A 21,350-nucleotide genomic window follows, 5' to 3' on the forward strand; every position below is an offset into this window, starting at 1 on the left:
TTATACCCAGATTTTCACTACTTACCATGTAAACTCCAAGGCCCAATTAGGATCTCTGCATGTATGTAACTATATAGGGAACACAGTCCTGATTTGTACCTGCATACTGGCAATTTAAAAATAACACATACTTTTGAAAGCTCAGTGCAAGTCAGTCCTGCTTTTCTCTTTGTCAAGGCACTGCCATTCCATAAATTGCCTTTCATTAGCTTTTTTTCCTCACTTTTAAAAAAATCATCTTTTTAGCTGGTTAGCAACTGTCCTTATTTTGTAAGCAGTTTTGGAGACTTGCAATTCTCAAAGCTACTCTGTCACTAAGCCTCAAGGTGTGCTAAACAGGGCCAGTTAGCTCAGTTGGTTAGAGCGTGGTGCTAATAACGCCAAGGTCGCGGGTTCGATCCCCGTACAGGCCAGAGAGTAATTTTTGAGTGGCTCAGTGAGGTGGGTTGAGAACTGGCTGAATGCCAGGGCCCAGAGCATTGTGATGAGCAGGGCAGAGTCTAGTTGGAGGCCAGTAGCTAGTGGTGTGCCCCAAGGGTCAGTGCTTGGTCCAGTCCTATTCAACATATTCATCAGTGACCTGGATGAGGGGACAGAGTGTACCCTCAGCAAATTTGCTGATGATACAAAACTGGGAGGAGTGGCCAACACACCAGAAGGCTGTGCTGCCATTCAGTGAGATCTGGACAGACAAGAGAGCTGGGCAGAGAGGAGCCGCATGAAATTCAGTAAGGGCGAGGTAGGGTGCTGCACCTAGGAAGGAATAACCCCAAGCATTGGTACAGGTTAGGGGCTGACCTGCTGGGAAGCAGCACTGTGGAGAAGGACCTGGGGGTCGTGGTGGACAGCAAGCTCCCCATGAGCCAGCAATGTGCCCTCGTGGCCAAGAAGGCCAATGGCATCCTGGGGTGGATTAAGAAGAGCGTGGCCAGCAGGTCGAGGGAGGTTGTCCTCCCCCTCTACTCTGCCCTGGTGAGGCCACATCTGGAGTTCTGTGTCCAGCTCTGGGCTGTCCGGTTCAAGACAGACAGGGAACCACTGGACAGAGTCCAGTGGAGGGCTGCAAAGATGATTAAGGGACTTAAGTGTTTCTCTTATGAGGAAAGGCTGAGAGACCTCAGTCTGTTTAGTCTGAAGAAGACAAGACTGAGAGGGGATCTTATCAATCCTTATAAATATCTAAAGGGTGGATGTCAAGAGGAAGGGGCCGTCTATTGTCTGTGGTGCCCAGTGACAGGACAAGGGGCAATGGGCACAAACTGGAACACAGGAAGTTCCATCTGAACATGAGGAAAAACTTCTTCACCTTGAGGGTGACCGAGCACTGGAGCAGGCTGCCCAGAGAGGCTGTGGAGTCTTCTCTGGAGATATTCAAAACCCACCTGGATGCGATCCTGTGCAACGTGCTCTAGGTGATCCTGCTCTAGCAGGGGGGTTGGACTAGATGATCTCTAGAGGTCCCTTCCAACTCCTACCAATCTGTGAATCTGCGAATATAGCATGCTAGAGAATTGTTGGTGAAGGTCCAGTCCTTTATTATAAAGAACAATTCATTTGTCCAGGTTGAAAAACTGTAAACATCCTCTTCAAACTAATATCCTGAAGACAATAGTTTTGCTTATCGATCCATCAACTTTGGCTTGCTTTTAGCAGACTGCATTAGCAAATGTTATTTCATGTGCCTCTAAGTCCCAGAACACAGGAGAAGAGTCTTTTCGAGCTTGACATGTAAATTGCAAGGTAGAGAAATGACTGCTGACTGCATTTATTACCCACATTATTGGCCCATTTGTCAGTTGCTACTGAAACCACTTGCTTGCTCTGCCAGACAAAAAAAGCATCCCACAACAGGATTGAAGGGAGGAGGTAAGCTGTGAGAAATCAGTTTGTGATGTACCTCTACATCATCAGGTTATGAGACAAGGAAGGAAGAGGAAGAAAGGAACATGAAATCATTAATGTATTAATGAGTTAATTATCTCCTGTTAATTATCTTGAGTTAGTTACGCACCTGTGTGTGCATGTGTGTCTGTGTGTCCCTTTAGCGATGGTGCCACAGGAACCAAATGCAATTGGATGGTTAAGTATTCTTCCCTCTCAGTGTTTGAAAAACTGAATGTGATTATTAGTTGCAGAAAGGTAATTTAGCACTCATTATTTTCTACCAAAATGGCTATTCTGCAAGCTAAAATAAAAAGAGATCTCAGGTGTCAACTCAACAGTTGATGAGACATTTAAAAAAACCCCTTCAAGCAGCTCAATAGCAGCAATGTTAAACCTCAGCTATGTCTCTGGCATCTCATACTAATAGAGCTTGTTCCTATGAAGAAGGCCGTTCACTTGCTTGTTGTTTTATCTGGCACTGCTCCCTGCACAAAAATCAATCTCCAATTCCTTTTAATGTTTAGCAGTAAATCCAGAAAGCAAAACAAAGCATATGAGTCTTGCATTTATTATAGCAGCCTCTTGTATTTGGCTTCAGGGCAGCCTTCTAATCAAGGGAATGAATAAACAGTCATTGACTCACTTTCAGGGAACATGGGAGAGAGCTCAATCTTCCTGAAGGCCAGCACAGAGAAGGGGCCTCCAAATCATAAATCAAAACACTATCAGTCCGTTAATTTAGCCTGGCAATTATTAAGATGTTAAAGCATTTGTACTACTATGTTTATTGATGGAGGCTGAGGGACAAATGCAAACTTCCTTAAATCTCTGCCTTCATGGAAAAGGGAAGTATCTTATAACCAATATAGCATTTTCAAGGACAGATTTTTTTTTATTATTTTTTTTTTAGTTTTCTTATTGGCTTCTTTCCATCTAAAAGCTGTAGAAGTATGAACTTGTACATAAATATATGCATATGTATTTTTCTGCATGTAAATAGTCATAAATAGGCATAAAAAGTGCTTAATAGAACAAAACGGCATTTTATACCTATCATTTTCTGTGGAGCACATTCACTGGATAGTTACAGAATTATATTTCCTCTTATTCCTACTTTGGTTGTATGAATCTTAACTACTGTGATCCGTTCAAAAGGAGTGGGAGATTTCCCACAGCCTTTCCTTTAGGCTGATCCAAGGATATGTGAATATGATCACAGAAGTCTTAGAATCTGAATCAGCTTCTCAAATAGGTACTCTGACTACTAGTCCAGGATATAAAAAATTAGTGAAATCATCTTCCATTTTTCTTTCTAAAAGTATTTGCTACATGAGAAGTGGGGCATGTTCCAGGTAGACACAAAGAATCTGAGAAATCTTTAGACTCTTTTATTTTGCTTTTAAATGCTAGTTTATATTTTTCATGGTTTCAGAGAAAAGTTTCAGAAAGGATATCCTGAAGGATCTACCTGAGGAGAAAAAAAATAACAAATTTTTTATCTATTTACTATCTGTCTATCACAATTTTCAGGACCTGCTTCCTTTGTTTTGTTTTTTAATATTCAAGTTTGGAAATGAACTAAAAATAAAACCCACTTCTTTTAGTACTTCTTCTTATATTTCTAAAATTTTCTAAAACATTAAATTATTAATTTTAGAAATTTCACCTGAAGTTAAAAGTTTTTAAAAAAGCTTGCAATATAATTTCCTCTTTTTATGTGGCCTGCAATAACACAGATTTATTTATGTGAATGAGGATCTGTTCCCAACAAAAACACCATAGTGTCTCCCCAGTTGTGCTAATTTTGATTAGGATAGCAGCATATCAGATATCCTTCTGCTACAAATTATTTTTAAAAAATTGTAGTTAATAAAGATATTCATATCACCCTCTCCTTTTTAGCTGAAAAATTAGGTTTCAGTCCTTGCAGAAGATAAAAAGCTGAAAAGCTGAATGTCACAGAGAATAATGGAATTTCAGTAATCCCAGATGGCTCATCAGGGTAAGCAGATAATGAAACACGCTCTTGCAGCCAACAGCAACTTTTGATTTAGTTGCCCAAAGGAGGAAGACAATACTTCAAAATCTTTTTGGTCTGTGGATTTTTATATAGTATTTTTAGTGTTTAGCTAGCTGCATTTGATGATCTTGAAAAAAAATTAAAACAATTTGATTAAGCTAGGCATAACTGTAAAAGATGCTTAGAACCTAAAAAATAAATATTCATCTAATCATTCAGCCCTAATGGAAATCCTAATTTCTTGTCATGCCATAGAATGGTGCATCACTGCTTTCCCAAATTATTCTTCCTGATTGCCATAGATCAGTCATATAGTTTTCTACACAACTTTCTCTCTTCTTGCTCGGTTGCTTTCTTGCTTTCTTTCCCTTTCCCTTTCCCTTTCCCTTTCCCTTTCCCTTTCCCTTTCCCTTTCCCTTTCCTTTTCTCCTTCTCCTTCTCTTTGTTTTTCTTTTTAAAGTTCAAATAAAATTGAATCTTAGTTGAGATTTTTTAAACACATCTTCCTAAAATGAAAATATTCTGACCTTTCCAGTGTCTATCCCACTTTTAAATAAAAAGATGGCCAAATGAGGCAACTAATATTTCAAATACTTTGAATAATAACATTTGGGACCAAAAATTATTTAAAAAAAAAAATCCCAGAAACTGTAATCAAAGCTAGTTTTGCCAATTTATCAAAAATTCCTGTATTTTAAATGATATAGAAAACATGAATCAAAGCAAGATAATTAAAAAGGGAGAAAGGGGGGAAAAAAAAAGATGGAATACACCTGCTTAGCAGAATTTATAGTTCAACTCTCTTGGCTGTACCAATCACTTAGAGCATTAATTTGTCTTTTAAAGGATTAATGTGTTTAATTAAGTTTATGAAGTAATTCCTTAAAGGCTAAGTCTGTTTCTGACAGAATAATGAATTCTTTGAAAAGAAAAAAACCCATAGCCTCACCCCAAACTAGCTTTTGTGGCTTTTTCACACAATAAAACCTTCTGAGTTAGTTTCAGAGTACCAGGTGGTTCCCTCCATTATATTTGCTCTTTATTCTATGTTCAGATTATGTATATAAAGAAAATACTTAAGCTCCAATAATGTTCTCTTTAATTAGCAGTCCTCTCTAACTCCTGAAATCAGAATAAATATAGTAAGTGTAAATGATAAATACATAACACCACCTATTGTTGGATCTCTCAGTGGCTTACTTGACTGCCCTTTTCTTTGCACAGGTATTGATGACAATTCTTTCATGTATACCAGTAACTGAGCTTCCTGAAGGATTCTCCCAATTCCCAACTTCTCAACTTATGGTGAGAATGAGGAAATATAGTCATTGATGCCTCCAAATGCTGAAAACAGCTTGACTTTTAAACGTTTTGACTTAGATTGATGTTAATATTATAAAACAATATTCTAAGTACAAGCTTCTTGAAAGAATTGACTTGAGGCCTAAAAGACCTTCTTTGATAGTCACACACCATGTCTGCCCTTTTTTTTTTTAAGCTGTACCTCAGGCAAATAAATTCACTGGCAATTGTCCCACTATTCTTAAGCTGACTCCCAAAGAACCAACTTCACAAAATGTTAGAGAACCAGGTCTTCTGGTATCACACATTAATGGCTTTGAGTTTGGCTGCCAATTAGCAATGTAGACAGGGGAAATATATCTTACGAGGCTTGTTATCTGAAGGTGATCACAAAATAAATCTTAATTTTCTGGGTATGAAAATAGTTGAATTACTACATGTTAGTATGTTAATATTCTTCTTTCGAAGTGTGGTGATTGCTTTAGCCACCCCCTCCTGATGTTGGAAAATAAAACACTCCTTATAACTAAAATTTAGAAGTATTGCCTATTTCATTTATTAATTTGTGCTTCATAATACTTACATCAAATACTGTATCCTTGTCTTCCAAGAGCATTCTGTTTGCTTGATTATGTCATTACTTGCCCTTGATATGTTTTATCAGGGAAGGGAGGTGCATATTACTAGGAACAACCTCCATTCTTTTTCCCTTGACCTGACTGTAAACATATATTCAAATGATCATGCTGTCACTTGGGTTTTTCTTTTGTTTTGTTTTGTTTTGTTTGTTTGTTTGTTTGTTGAAATTTAAAAAACAGGATGAGAACTGGAATTGCATAATTATATATTAGAAAATTAACACTATATTTCTGACAGAAGGGAATCCAGATTCTGATTGTTGCGGAGTTTTGTTTTGTATATTTTTCAAGATATATGATGTTTTCTTTCAAAATGGCATGAACAGTGTTTTAAAAGTTTGCCACTCCCCAAGACGAAATGGTGGATGATTGTTTTTCAAAAGAAACGTCCAGTTATTTTGCTGTCTTGGTAACAAAATTAACTGAGATAGTGGCAATTTAGACTAGCTGAAGATTATTTCTTTGATTTTGAAACATTAGCTCCTGGAGTCAGAGTTTGATTTTGCTTGTTATTTACATATTATTGTCACTAACTTACGCATATAAAGAAAAAATTGTGATGAATACAAATAGTCAGTTGTTTATACTGAGATGTGCTTAAAGAGGTATTTCCCAGAATAAGTCCAGTGAAATCCTCTGCAGTTTTTACTAGTATACTGGTATGATTTCACAGTAGCACGTGGGAGCTGAAGACTTAATTTTCCTTGGGGTCTGCAAAAACTCCTAATTAGGGAAAAAGGATGAAAAAGAAAGTAGTAAATTCTAACACGTTTACTCTTTTAAAATAGTCTGGTTTTAGAAACTAAGCTTTTTTCCCTCCCTTGAGTAATGTATTTGGGAGGATAAACACATCGTCCGCATTTTCTTCACTAGTTGTGTGTATCTGTGTCCCCATTCACTGATCCTCTGTTGTATCTTTTCTCTCAATAATTTGATCTTCTCATCATTCAGAGATATTTAGTGTTACAGGAGCAGTTTAGAAAAAAATCAAGACCCTTTCTATGTGATTTTTTTAACACAAGCATTTATTTTGAATGTAGATATATTGTTCTCTGCTTTGAATATGTGTCCTCTGAAGATTAGGAGGCATACAGTCCCCTATGCAAAGATTTGCTTTAAACCCAGAAAGTTTCTATAAAGAAAGTTTTAACGAAGAAGCTGTGTTGAAGATGAAATAGCACATTCATCTTTTAGGTAAAATACTTTTTCTGTTCCAGTAACAGTCTCTTGAGTAGATACATACATATATATCAGTTTATGTTTTTCGTCCTGATCCTTAAGAGTTGCAACACAATGACAAAGTACCTTTCCAAGACCTTTATGGTCTAGGACTGAAAACATTTTCTTGTTTTATAGCAGTAGCACACACCATCATCATCATCACTGGGTATTTTCCATGCACCAAGATGTTCTTTAGATATCTCCAAATGTAGTTGAGTATACAAACAACTAAAACTCTGTAAATATTATTGTAATAAATCTAATCCCCAAATCCCCATGCAAATATAATACAACACTTTTTGAACATTCCTAAACCACCTTTAAAATCAAAGACTTTTGTATGTCAGATTACTACAAGACTATTGTGAAAAATGCAATTTGTTCTCACAAATGTTTTTGTCTGCATAACTTGATTATGAAGAATTGTATCTACAGTTTGAAAAGGTGAACTCAAGTAATTTAGATAACAATTATATTGATATTCATACCAATGTCTGTTGTTTGGCATTTTTTGTTTCTCTGTCATCATTTACAAGTGAAATGTCACATTCAAAAATATGTTTCCACAGCCATGCTGAGTCTAGTCACGTTAGCCAGTAATATGTCTGTAAAATTGAAGATACAAATGGCAAGATTATTATATTTTTAATTACGATGACTTGGGAAATTGTGCACTGCAGAAGCTATAATGAGGGTAGTGGGTATCCCCATATGTTTTGTGAAACTTAAATTAACATAAATTCCAGGTGAGGGTCAGTTAAATCCTGTGATATTGAGAAGTGATTCTGTTGCTTGAACATTTACATGCATGTTTTGTTTGGCATGGTGTACCGAAGATGTGGTTTTGAAGGTGGCAGATGTGCCATTGGAATCCTGCGCATTCTGAAACGGCAGCCAGAGGCTGTGGTACCTAGAGGCACCTGAAAAGGCACTGGATATAGAAGTTTAGAGCCCCGACTGCTCCATGTGTTGTTTGTAGACTAGGTAGATCTGGATCTGGGATATCAGCTATTCAAAAAGATCAACTTTATTTCATGAAAGATATTCTTATCTATGCTTTTTGTGGATCAAGCTGTGTTCATTACCACAGTTCTGCCCTTTTTCCTGTTAAGGCAAATTGCTGAATTCACTGAAATTAGGTGTTAAAGCTGCAGTAATACTGATCCTGGACTATACTTCTCGTATCCAAAATATTTAAGCTTTTACAATTTAAACTCAAAATAGGGCATAAAGTTTATTAATTTCTGGGATAAAATTTACAGGCCCTGGATGTTAATGCTGAAACTGCAATTTGAATCAAGCAAAAACTTTTGTAATATTCCATTCCAATGAATGGAACAAAATAGAATAGGAAAATCCACTTCGATGAGCTCAACAACAGGTATGTTGACTCATTCAGAAGTGTCTGTAAATAGTGGATCAATCTATTAGATTTTGTTAGCTAGGATAGTACTTTTATTCTTGTTACCACAAGCATACATCATCATTTCTGTTTTATAGATAGTCATATGTAAGACAAGAACATAATATATTAATGGTTTCCAAAACAATTTGCATTTTCAGAAGCCTGTTTATAAGCGAGTAACCATATGGAGACCTCAGAAGCTTAAAACTTAGGATTCTTTTACTATGTTTTGTAGAACACGGTCCTGGGTTCATTCCTTTGCATAAGAAAATCTTTTAGTACATGAAATTCAGCATAAGGAATATCAGAGTGGCTTTCAGAGTTTATAAACCCTACATTTTAGGTGAAGTATTTCACCTCTTCTTCTCTATCTGAAGTATCTCCAGAACAGCAAGGCATATATTTCATCCAGCACATGACATTAACTGGAGTTATATTATTGCTATTGAGTTATTTCATACTCTCAGTATTTGGGCAAAATAGATGTGTCAGATAGTTGACACCTAAATCTACCTTAGCTACAGATATAGCCAATAGAAAGAAAGATATTACATTTTAGAGGATGATTAAGGGTATTTATGATAGCACTTTCTCTGAGTTCCCCTCTGGGGAAAAAAAAAAAAAAAAAAAAAAAGACTTCTAGAGGATTCTCCATGCCTATAAGCATTTGGAGTAATTAGCCATTGCTCATACCCAGCTGAGTTGATTTCGGTTACAAGGTGTGATTTCGTCACTGCTGTTTCTTTGGTAACGTTTGATTAATGTGGAGCTCAGCTGACTGATAGCAGATGATTAATAAGAATTTACTGGAAAAAACCATTGTATATGAACATTTCCACTGGAGGTTTTTTTGAAATCTTGGCAAGATTAGATACACATTAGAATATCAAATTCTAGCCTCGCTTGCAAGATTAACTCTTAAATTCACAGCCCAAATCAAGTGAGATGGCATCACTCATTCTAAGCAGAGTTCCTTTTGTCCCTTTTGTTTGATGTGTCGGTGTCACGCTAGCGAAGAGTGAGACAAACACATCCTCTTACAAGAGCTGGGAGAGACAAAGCTGAGATACAGAAGTTCCCAGTTACTTTTTTTAGTTGATAGGACAAGAAAAAGAAGGAAAACTGAGCTTCTAATTGTAAGCTCAAATCTCCTGAACATACAGCTTGTAGCCTGAACTCTGGCTGCTCTGGCTCTGATGAGCCGATTGCATTCAGATCATCAGCATTTCAGCAATACTGGGATCAGTGTCTGAATATGTGCTACCGTCTGTTTGTGTTATGTCTCTTTGACTGGTCTTTTTCATAATGAGACATTCCGATGTTTCTTCTCTTGAAAGTTTGTACTTCGTTGACTTCTCTCTCTTACCTGACCTCTCCTTGTCATTAACTTCATGAGTTTCTAACAAGTTGCCGAAGATTTCTGAAGTTGTTTCCAGACTTTTTTGAATAATATCTCTAATTCAAGATAATCCACTTTATTCATTCCATTCTGCTAATCATAACTGACAATTTTTGCGAGAGTGTCACAGTCACAGAGATCCTGCTAAAATTCCAGTTTTATTAATTATGTCATAACATCAGTAACATAATTCTTTTCTGAGCAATTGAATGTTATGTTCTCTGTTTCTAATTTGAAACATGAGTTATAACTCATCCCAGAAGTGGCAGCCATTTCAAAGCTGGGTCAAATGATTCCTTTGTATTGCTTAATTTGTGATAGTGGGATTGCTAATCCCTATTGGAAAAGATAAAATCTATACTAATTTGAAACTATCCTTTTTTTGCATTTCTTTGGGTTTTATTCAAAAGTATGAAAAATAACCTGCAATTGAAGATTGGATTAAATGGAGCTTCAGCTTGCTGTGCTGGATGATTTCAAACCCTGTAGTAGAACTAAGAAATGAGCAAAAGTAGAGGCATGATAAACAAATAAATTAGACCTTTAGTGCATGGTGGTGGGATGTGTTTTATTTATCTTACCCTCCATATTGTTAAAATTTAAAAAATAGGAATAAAACTTCTAAGGCTGCAGGCAAATGGTCAGGCTGCTAGCTAGATACTGGGTTGAGGTTAAGGATCCGGAATCAGGGCAAGAAACCAAACCTGCTGCTCTGACCATACAACACAAATCAAGCCTGCTTCCATGCTCAGCAGGACTGGGAAGGTGGGTGGGGAGATTTCCTTGCCTGCCAGGGGAACTCAGAGGGATGGATCGAGCATCCTGGCCTCACCACATCAGTGCCTGTTGCAGGCTTGGTGGCACCGTAATTTAATTATCCTCCCCTTCCCAGTGATGAGCCAATGTGGTATCTGCAATTCCAGGTAACTGCTGGTCACAACTATCACATGGGTAAAGTGAATAAACAGTTCTTTTGTATCTCCTTTTGTCTGAAAAATGAGCTTTACACTACTAACTTGACTTTTACTCCACTGTTGGAGAATGCTGATGTGCTTTCCTGTTCATCAACATCCCAAAACTACGCTCAGCACTGACGTCTTGCAATTGAAAAATCTGTCCTAAATTTTAAATCCATCCCTGGAAATGATGACAGATATCTGAGAGGCTGTCATTATGCCTTTGTTATGTTGCCTGCATTCCCTTATTTGAAGAAAATTTCTGAAGGGAGTTGGAAATAACTGCAGAATAAAAGTTCAGATAACACTGTGGAGTTCCAGAGATCAATATTGCAGGGACTCAAAAGCAGAATGTATCCCTTCATGTTAGCCCTCTGTTCTTGAACATCTCGTATAATAATCTGAACGAGTGCTATCTCAGTCATCTCCATTTTTGTCTTTGCATTACGGAGTCCAGTAAAACACACATTGTAACATTTTACTGAGATATTAGGGGAGCTGCTTAAATTTCCAACCTAATGATAGATTCTGTTAGTCTTCTTTGATGTGGGACAGGGTGTCTGGCTGTGACTTTGTCAGCTAGGGTCACCTGGCAGGGTCCACGCCTGTATGTAGGCATGCTGAAAGGTTCCTTAGGGACAGAAAGCCAACAATCAAAAGAGAGCACCCTGCAAATCTCCAGCATACTCTCACCTCATAAAATGATTAAACAAAAAGAGGGAAAAAACCCAAACCAAAACAAAAACAACAAAAAAAACCCCAGTTGTTATAAAACGTCCTGATTTACCTATCAGAAATGGTAACAACATTCAGTGTGGGCTGGTAATCAAAAAGCAGCAACGCTGTATAGAACCTGGAGGGAGGTTCGGTGAAATGCAGACCTATTGCCTGTGGAAGGGTGTACTCCAGTTAGGAACAAGCTGTCCTCTGAGACATCTGCTGTAAACACATCCACTTACGAAATGTAACTGGGTCTTCAGCCCTGCCAAGGGCTACTGGGATAGTAGTTCTGATGTCAGATAGCTCAGTGCCAATATTTGGAAGACATATAAAGAAGTGCTTGGATCTTAAAGATTACCTGCATAATGGGAACTATCTGACAATTTCCCAAGAAAGTGTCTGGACCATGAAAACTGAAATCCCCACTTACTGTTTTAGGATTTCATTTCCTGTCAGGGTTGGTAAAAACTCACAGCAAAAGTCAGTGGATACTCACATTGCCTTTACCCACCCATTCTTCAGAGTCTGAATAAAAGGTTTCAATATCTAAGACTATCCGTTCCCATCTCTAAGTTCACTACTTATAGAAAACAAACATCAGAAAGACATTAACTTTTAAGAGGCTGGGGTTTATGTCACTAAAGGACACAATCAGTTCAAAGCTGGACGTTCCCTTTCTCACTGCCTTTTTTTTTTTTTTTAAATCTCCAAGTCCTCTCACCCCATAAAAGATTTGTTAATGGAGACCCTTGTTCTGACTAAACATTAAAGAAAGAAAAATCTCCCTCACTTACATGTGCAAATCTTTATCTCCATCTGTTTCTTATTCCATGTTTCAGGCCCATCTGTCTTCTTTATGATCTAGATGCTCTTTCTCATAACACTATCAATGTGGTAACTATGTTCATTTTTTTAATCATCTGGGAAATGTTTTTGCTTGAGTTTCTTATTTTTTATATTTTCATCTGTTTCTCAAAGGCTTATCTTAAAAACTTGTAAAGGTCATTCAGCTCCCAGATAGTCTGTTGTCCTCTTAATTCTTCCAGAGAAGCTTCATTAGGAAAAAAAAAAAAAGAAGAAATCTGCTCCACAGTCCCTTTGTGGTAGCACCAGAACAGGAATGGAAGAAAGGTCACTCACTGTCCAATATCCATTTATCTCTGGATGCATAATAGAGACTTAATATCAAGTGGAAGGTTTCCAAGTTTTGCAGCACTGCCTGTGTCCTGCCCCCCACCCTACCCCTTACTCATACCCCTTTTTTGCAGTAGCTCTGGAGATAATTTTACAGCATTTAAACAAACAAACAAGCAAGCAAGCAAACAGAATAGTCCTTTTATAGCATTACAAAATAGGGGGAGAATGTAAAAATTTAGAGAATAAAATAATTTTTCCTATTAGATTCAGCATTTATAGGTCCATATAGTAATTTCTGTAGAACTACATAGCATTAATCCTTACTTTATTTGCAGGTGTGTCTGTGTGGGATTTTCCTTTAAAATGAAGGCGAAGAAGCTAAGGCAAGATGGAAAAACAGTGAGAAATGGACTTCATCCTGGTCCACTGAGTTCATTGACTTTACCTCAGGAAAACATACTTTATGTGGCACAAGATGATAGTCATTTAACAGGGTCCTGGAAAAAAACAGTATTATATTTCAAGATTATTTCCTCTAGCTCATCATAGTGCTCCTTAGCACCACCTGGTTCCCTACTGCAAATGTATATAATACTTTTGGGCTCACTTGTGTCATTAAATGTTCCACTTCCAGGAGTCTGAACACAGATTCTGATTCTATGTAATGAGGCTGATATAGAGAAAAGCTAAAACTTATCTGAAGTGATGCTATAGCAAGAAAGGAAAAGAAATTCCTTTAGTTCAAAGCTATTTTTTGTCTTATTACTGACATGCTAAAATGTCAATAAGGATGAAGAAAAGCTCAGCAAAAGCTTGCAGATCCTGATCATATCCATGCAGAATGGATACTGCTGTTATGGCATTTGCTAAAATGAGGGCATCCGTATTTCTAAAAGACAGTTTATTTAACTGGAAACAGATAATTGAATCTCTCTTCCGGTGAATGCATGGAAAACATGGTTAAGATAGCACCTGACTTGCTAATATCAAAAATATTAAACAGATTTTCCCTAGCCTGACAAATACATGTTTCTGGTGTAGAAGTATTGCATCGGTAGGTCTTTTATGATACGGTCTTTTTAAATAAGCAAAATTTTCGCATGGAGAATTCCATGCTATAGTCATAGCAATGTCACAGCTAAGCTATAGTTAGTCATGACAAAGCTACTACGTGTTGATATGTTTATGTTCATTACTTTGCTGTCTGTTTTCAGTGGATTGTTCAGATATATTATCCAGTAGCCTATTTCTTATCCCATCTCTGAGATGAAGGGAACCCTGAGTGTAAATTAGCTGATCCTGTTACACTTAGAAATCCTTTGAGCAGCATGTTATCAGCTCTTTCTTATCTCTGTAGGAATCAACATATAGTTCTGTGATTTAGGCTGCTGAAAGTTTCTAGTGTTAAAAATGCAGAATCTCAGTTGCCTTTATCCTTATATGACTGCTTGGAATGATAATCTTACACTGATTTATTTATTTATTTATTTTTATTTATTAACTCTAGATTGAACTGTGAACTTATAAAATGTTATTTATAAGTTATCCAATAGGTTTATCTCATGTAAGTACTAAAGTAATTAAGTACATATCTACTGTAATACACATATATAGTATTAGAAGCCAAGCTTTTCATGATTTAGCTTGGGATACCATGATACTATGTCTACAAATACATTATCATCATAGTTAATGATTCTTGACTCTACAATTAATATGCTACACCACCGCACCATGATTTAAATTCCCATACAGAGGAGGAGATTCAAGAAGGAAGCGAATGGAGCGTAGAACATGACACTAGATGCTAAGGCATGGTATTTCAAACATGGTTGTATTTTAAGCCCTTTACACCTCATTTTTTTTAAAAAAAAAAAAACCCTCATTTTCTTTTCATGAGAATTCAATTCTGTTGATTCTGGGTTATTAGAAAGTGTGTTTATTCCAAGGGTAATTATAATCTACTAACTCCACTGATATTTTGGGATTTTGTTTTGCAGCTGCATGGATTCTACTAATTTTCTGAAGACAGATGTTATTGTTGCTTCATAATTTATGTAAATTAGTAAGGATCTTCCTACTGCCTTAATGGGAACAGGATCAGACCACAGAAATCAACTGTTTTTAATGGGCCACTGATACCACTGGCACCTTTCTACATTCTGTGTCTCAAGTTCTTGCTTACTGTCATGGTCTCAGATGTTGTAACTAAATTTGTCTCTTATTAAATACCCTGCTTTACTTTTATTGCTCTGGAGACAGAAACTTAGTGCTTCTGATAGCACAATTATCTGCTGATTCAGCAAGGAGGACTAGAGCTAAATGAGTTCTTGGACATAATCTATCCTATACAACTCCAGTTCAAGTTATATGTTTTAGTGGAAAATAGTGGGCTGGATGTTTACAGAAACATATATGAAAACAGGACATTATTCGAGTCTTTAACCAGCGCTAACTATAAAGTAAATATACCACTACTCTCCCCACCGTTCACGTTATTCTTTGTTTATTTTTTCTCTCCAATTGCTTTTGTGTTTGGTGGGTACTAATTCTTTATGTTGATTGTTTGCAATCTTGCTTCTATATTTGAGTCCCGAAGGCTTTTGTGAAAGATGTCTCATTCAAGCACATGTGTAGAGCTAACCTGCAGAAGGAAAAACAAGCTACTCATTCTGCAACATTTCAGTTCTCAAACAAATTGATTCTTTCTCTGTCATGCTCCTGTGTCTTACTGTTCAGGGTTTCTGAAATAACAGCTGAATTCATTGTTTTGAAGAAGCTGTGTTGGCACAGCCTGTTTTCCTTCAAGAGCAGCTCAAATTTGGAGAAAGCTCCTTGTATAAACAACATTCCAGATCTACTTTGTTCTAATGATACCTCAGTATTTACTAAGAATACAGACAAAAGTTCATTGGTCTAATTTGCTAAACCTGACTCTATTGCGGTAAACCATGTTCAATTTCATAATGGAGACAGGGTGAGCCATGTTATTTTACCATGTGTGAACAGCCACATAAACCCAGAGTTCAACTGTCACTGTTTTCCCTAAAAAAATTACCTTCCTGGCAAGAAACTGAAATCATCTGGATGTAATTCACAATCTGAGACCTGTTGTGTAGAACATTTCCTAATTTAAAAAAAAACAAAACACCCAAAAAACAACCAACAACTGCCCCCCCAAAAAAAATCCAACAACCCCCCAAAAACCCAAAACAAACTAAAAAACCCCTCTAAGCTTTCTCCTTCACTTTTTGACCAACTTTGCAAACACTGTCTTTGGAAGATAATTCAATTTGCTGCAGAAGTGACTCGAGAGCATGCTTCCTTTAGAGAAAGTATGGGTGCTTCACCACAAATTTAGAATTTCTCTTCTTATTTGTACCTCTGTGCTTTGTGCAGAAAATAGTAAGAAGAGATCTTAGGGTCGTGTTGGAGATGCATCTTGATAAATGTTCAAAGATGAAGTCAATGCAGGTTGCAATAGGTTGTGGAAAGATTAGTGGAAACAGGCATCTGATTTTGCCTCTCCCAATAGCATTTTGAGCACGCAGCTGAGAATCCTTAAGATGTTATCTATCTAAAAATGCAAGGGTATTCATTTTAAAAATAACATTTTAAAAGGCAAAATGATTGGGCATACTTAAAAACTAGCAATCAGAAGTTCACTTCACTTATCATGAAACAAACATTATTCATTATGCTTTTAAGCCCTCTTTCTTTTTGCTCCAAATAGCTTATGCTCATGGAATTCAGCTTTCATTAAAATCCAGCAGAGTTTTATCGCTGATTCCAAAGCAGACAAGATTTCATCCTGGGATTCCAGTGGGATTAATTTCAGCATAAGGGACTATTCAGCTTGAATAGCAGCAAACGAATTTGGTCATAGAATAAAATAAACTCTTGGGGTTTAGTTTCCTTTGGCCATCTATAATGCTTTCTTGTGCTGTAAAGGTACAATTAGAGGTTGTCCAAGACTACATAGCACTTTAAAAAGCAGCCAGATAAAGGATGCCTTCAACAGGTATAGTGTGAGTTACAAGGGACAACATATGTCTTAATTCAAAAGTGAAGGAATTAAAACCCACATTGCTTTTGTGCAGTGAGTAGTTCAAGCTTTTCATTTTCTTGGCAAACTGCCTCTCCTTCTCTTTAACAGCATTAAATTCATGTGTTTATTTAAAATATCCACGTCTTCTACAATTTAGAAAGAACTCTCTCATTTATTTACCTAAACTAAGGCAGTAAAATTGATATACTCTATAGGGTTCTTTATTCTAACCTTCTTTTTTCTCTGATTTAAGACTACTGTGGCTTGGCTTTCACTTGTTGCATCCTGTTGTAAACTTACAGTCATCCTTTTCATCATCTCGAATTGCTACTCTCCTTTTCCAAATTGAATATGGTGATTATGAAAGGCACTAAACTGCTAATTGAGATTATCACACAGTAAAACAGGTAAAGCTAAATAAGAGTAAAGGAAAGTTTTCGACCAGTGTTTGGAACCATTGACAATGTGCTTCAGACAAGATCTAGGTGGTACAGAACAAGTTCAAGTTCTATTATCATTGTTGTCATTGGGCTTTCCTTGATAGTATTATCAGCTATACCAAAAATGAAGTGTAATACTATTTGTGATACTGATTTTGAAAGGCAAAAGTTTATTTATTTTATATTCAGAACATCAGTCAAACTCACAAAACCTTAGATGATAAAACCTAGCTGATAACATCCAGCCCCTTATTAATTCTTCTAAAAGCTCACACATTTTGTCTCAGATGTGTATACGACCTGGTAAACATTCCACCTTCGTTTTCTGTCTTCTCTTTTTCTTTTCCTTACATCTCTTTCTTCATGTCTTAAATACACAAGGAATATTATGCTGCTTTTACAACTCAAAGAGGATCCATCTCATTGTCTTTCAGTTGCCTTCTATTCTATTTCAAATCCCAAGAACCTCAGTAACATGTTCTCGTCAAGATACCCTTCATATGGCATATGATATCTTAAACAATGTAACTTTACAAATACCAACATTTGCACACTCACACTGGTAGTTTAGGTAGAATAACTTAACACTTTCCTTCTTCGTGTTCATATGTAAATTGAAGGCGTAAGGTGAGACACCATTAGGATATTTCAAAGCATAAACTCAAAACAAGCTTGTGTATTCTCTCACTAAGAAAAATATTAAATAGTGATCACTGAAATCTCCATAAGCATATAAATATCAAATGGGCAAAGGCTTTCCAATCAGATTTGGATGAAATTTTGAATCCCATTTGTTGATGCAAGATCAAAAGTGAAAACACTACACTGACCCTCTCCTTACGACAAAAACCCAGGAGGTCAGAGTGATTTAGGGATGTTTAAAAATCTACCTCACCAAAAGTATTTAGGGAGCGTTTTCATCTCCCAATTGATTATTTTAGAACAATTTGATCGTTACCTTTCAAAAACAGTTTAAAATTCCTAACAAGTCCAAGGTCAGGGCAAATTTTCTTAAGGCTAATCAGGTGTGTTCATATCAGTTGCAAAATCTAGCCAAATGGTATTGATTGATGAACAGCAACAAATACCATCTCTTAGGAGACCAGGATGAAGGTAGAAATGTTTATAGTTGCATGTTTTAAAAAAGCTAAATTCAGAAGCTGAAAGCAATTGGAAAAATAAATATTTTGGAGAAATGTTTTAAATATAGAATGGAAAGGATAAGTGGAGCACAAACATGTTTCACTTAGGTGCTCCTAAGAAGCCACAGTCTCGTTATTGACAAAGCACACATAAAGACATATATATACACAGACTGCCCTGTTGCACTTGGAGGGGTGGGGAATTTGCTTGTTTTATTTTCTGAAATAGAGAAAGGAAGAAAAGAAGTGATAATAAAATCGCAGCTAGGTTAGAGCGGAGCACCAGACACACTGTATGTAGTCATAACACAGATACAGACAGACACAAACACAGAGTAATGGAAGGCGGGGAAAGCTGACAACAGTTAATAAAGAAATGCATAGATTGGATACTAGAGACTTTAGATAAAGTAAGTAATAAAACACCGGGAAAGATATGTATGAATAACCCATGTGGGGTAGAGAAAGATTACAGAGCCAGACTCTTCTCACTGTCATCCAGTGACATGACAAAAGGCGTTGGACCACAGATGGAAATGCAGGATTTTGGTTTTTTTTTTCCAGCCATGAGCAATCTGCTGTAGCTGACCCTGCTTTGAGTGGGGAAGTTGAATTGAATGATCCCAGGAAGCCCCTACCAACTTCAGCCTTTCTATGATTCTAGACGTGATCAGCAGAGTTAGGGTAATTTCAAAATTAGATTTAAAATCATGTAACAAAAGATTCCTATTATTGGTTTGGTCACATATCAGTTGGAAATAATGAAACTATTATCAATCCTAAAAACTAAATAGTTACTGAAATATTCTGAATTTGAGAGGATGTATTCATATCCCCATGATAAGTATCAATTTTTTAATAGCTTACAGTAAAAAATGGTGCAAGTCTACATTGGTTTATGTACTGATCTTGAATCAGCAGGTCTTTATAACTTCTATCCAAGAAGAACTTGACTGTTATGATGATTTCCAGTTACTTTTGGAAGATTTGGAAAGATCCAGTCCAACAGGAAAAGCATAATGTTGTACCTATACTTAAAATGTCCAAGTGATACAATCAGGTAATCATAGGGCCATCTGCATGACATGTATTTAAATTTAGTGTTTCAGTGACATGAAAGATACCATTTAAGAAAAATCTGAAAGGACTTATATTTCACAGCTGGCCAACAGCAGAATGAAAGTTCCCAGTACAGTATTATGGTCAAAAGGTCCATGTGATTCACAGACATAAATAATGGATTTTTGAGTAGAAGTAGGATGATTATTTTTTTATCGTTTGAGTCCTGTAGAGCTGTAACTATGACATGGGTCTTGATTTGGTGCTTATGATTGAAAAGAATATTGACAAATCAGAGCGAGTTTGAAGAAGAGAATGTGTTTAATTATAGAATATCAAGAAGATGGTGACATTCAGGCAAAGAAAGACATTTCATTGGGGACTTAGGATTTAAATGTGTTTTGATGGAAAAAAGGATTTAATTATAGGTTGCATAGATATTTAGATATTTAATTGTATATATTCTCTAGGAACCCAATCTTCAGCATACGAAAGTGGAGCCTGAGCTGTTAGCTCCTTGTCTTTTTCTCCCACACTGAAGAAAAGGAAGCATTGAAATGGCTTTCAAGGAATTAAAACAAAAAAATAATTATTTTTATTCCTTTCCTTCTAAAAGATATGTTTAAATTAGCTCTTTTCTTTGTGCTATGTGGGAGACCCGGTTATATGATCAAAATAATCCAGCATCATGCAATGTAAAGATATCCAAGCTGGTTGTCTTTGAACCAAATCAACTAGGTTTGGTTTGGAAAGCAGCATAGCTGCAGCACCATGAAACTCCACTGGGCCTGATTCAACTTTTTGTTAATATATTGACTGTGGCTCTGTAAATTTAACGTATGCTCATGAAACAAAAATAATTAGAAGAGAAGAAAAAAATTGAATCTTGCTCACGTAAAAGTGAAAGCAATCCAGTTTATGGAATATTTTCAGAGGGAATTCATAGATGACATAGTGAAAATGAAGGACAAAATTAATTCATTCTCATGTCACACATTGCCATCAATGAGCCTACAAAAATTCTTCATAACACACTGATCAACTCAATATAAGACTTTTATCACCATGTTATATAGAATCTTAGAGCCACACTTTGCTAACACACTTGGCTAGCTGAGAAATAAAAAAATGTGCATAATATGATAAAAACAAGAAGAAAACAAACAGCATTTAAAGAAAATCCTGAGCCACATATATATTTATATAAACATATAGTATATGTATGTGTGTTTATATTTGTATTTATGCATACACGTTTGTGTATAGTAGTGCCAAGCTAGTGTTAACTATGATCATTAGGTTACATTATTCACCACTCACAAGTATTCAGGCAACATCTGGATTATTCAAATAATTGAATTCCAAAGTATAAGTGAACTATAACACAAATAAGAAGTTCAGGTGTTCATTCTGAATGAACAATGACTTACATGTATGCGTATTAATTGCTGCTATTCTACCCAAAAGCGAGATCCTCATACAACAGTTTCTCTGCTTGGTCAAATATGATCTAATAAAATTTAGAGAATATGCTGAATTGTGCTGTGCAGTAGCAGTACACAGTCTACAGACAGAAGAAGCAAAACTGAGGCCGAATGGGATCTCGGCTGCCTCCTTTATACTCATGCAACAACATAGCCAGCATTCTTCTGTGTGTATTGCGAGATAAACAATCACTAGTGTTCAGCAGTATGCCTGTGAACGCAGCGTAACACCAACAGGTTACAACGTTGGGACTCATAATAAAGACTCAATATGACAAATTTTTAAGCCCATGGAATAGTAATTATTAATTTGCATTAACTTGTAAACACTTAGAGATAATGAAGAATTTCTAGGCCAGTTTGAAGCAGCTGGTTCAACAATTATGCTGCTACAACATAAAAGTGGTTAACTTAATAAAGAAATAGCAATAAATATGTAACCAAATCTAGTCAGAAGTACCAAATCCTTGATTTTAGTCTTTTGTGAAAAAGTTA

At 36.3% G+C, this 21,350-nt stretch overlaps 1 non-coding gene across 1 annotated transcript; it reads left to right on the forward strand.

Moving 5' to 3' along the window:
- The first annotated feature begins 339 nt into the window (after positions 1-339).
- TRNAI-AAU (transfer RNA isoleucine (anticodon AAU)) lies at positions 340-413 on the forward strand. The gene has a single exon. It is a non-coding gene; the product is annotated as a tRNA-Ile (tRNA).
- The last annotated feature ends 20,937 nt before the right edge of the window (positions 414-21,350 follow it).

Source organism: Grus americana, chromosome 5, assembly GCF_028858705.1.
Source record: "Grus americana isolate bGruAme1 chromosome 5, bGruAme1.mat, whole genome shotgun sequence".
In the NCBI taxonomy this organism is placed as follows: Eukaryota; Metazoa; Chordata; class Aves; order Gruiformes; family Gruidae; genus Grus; species Grus americana.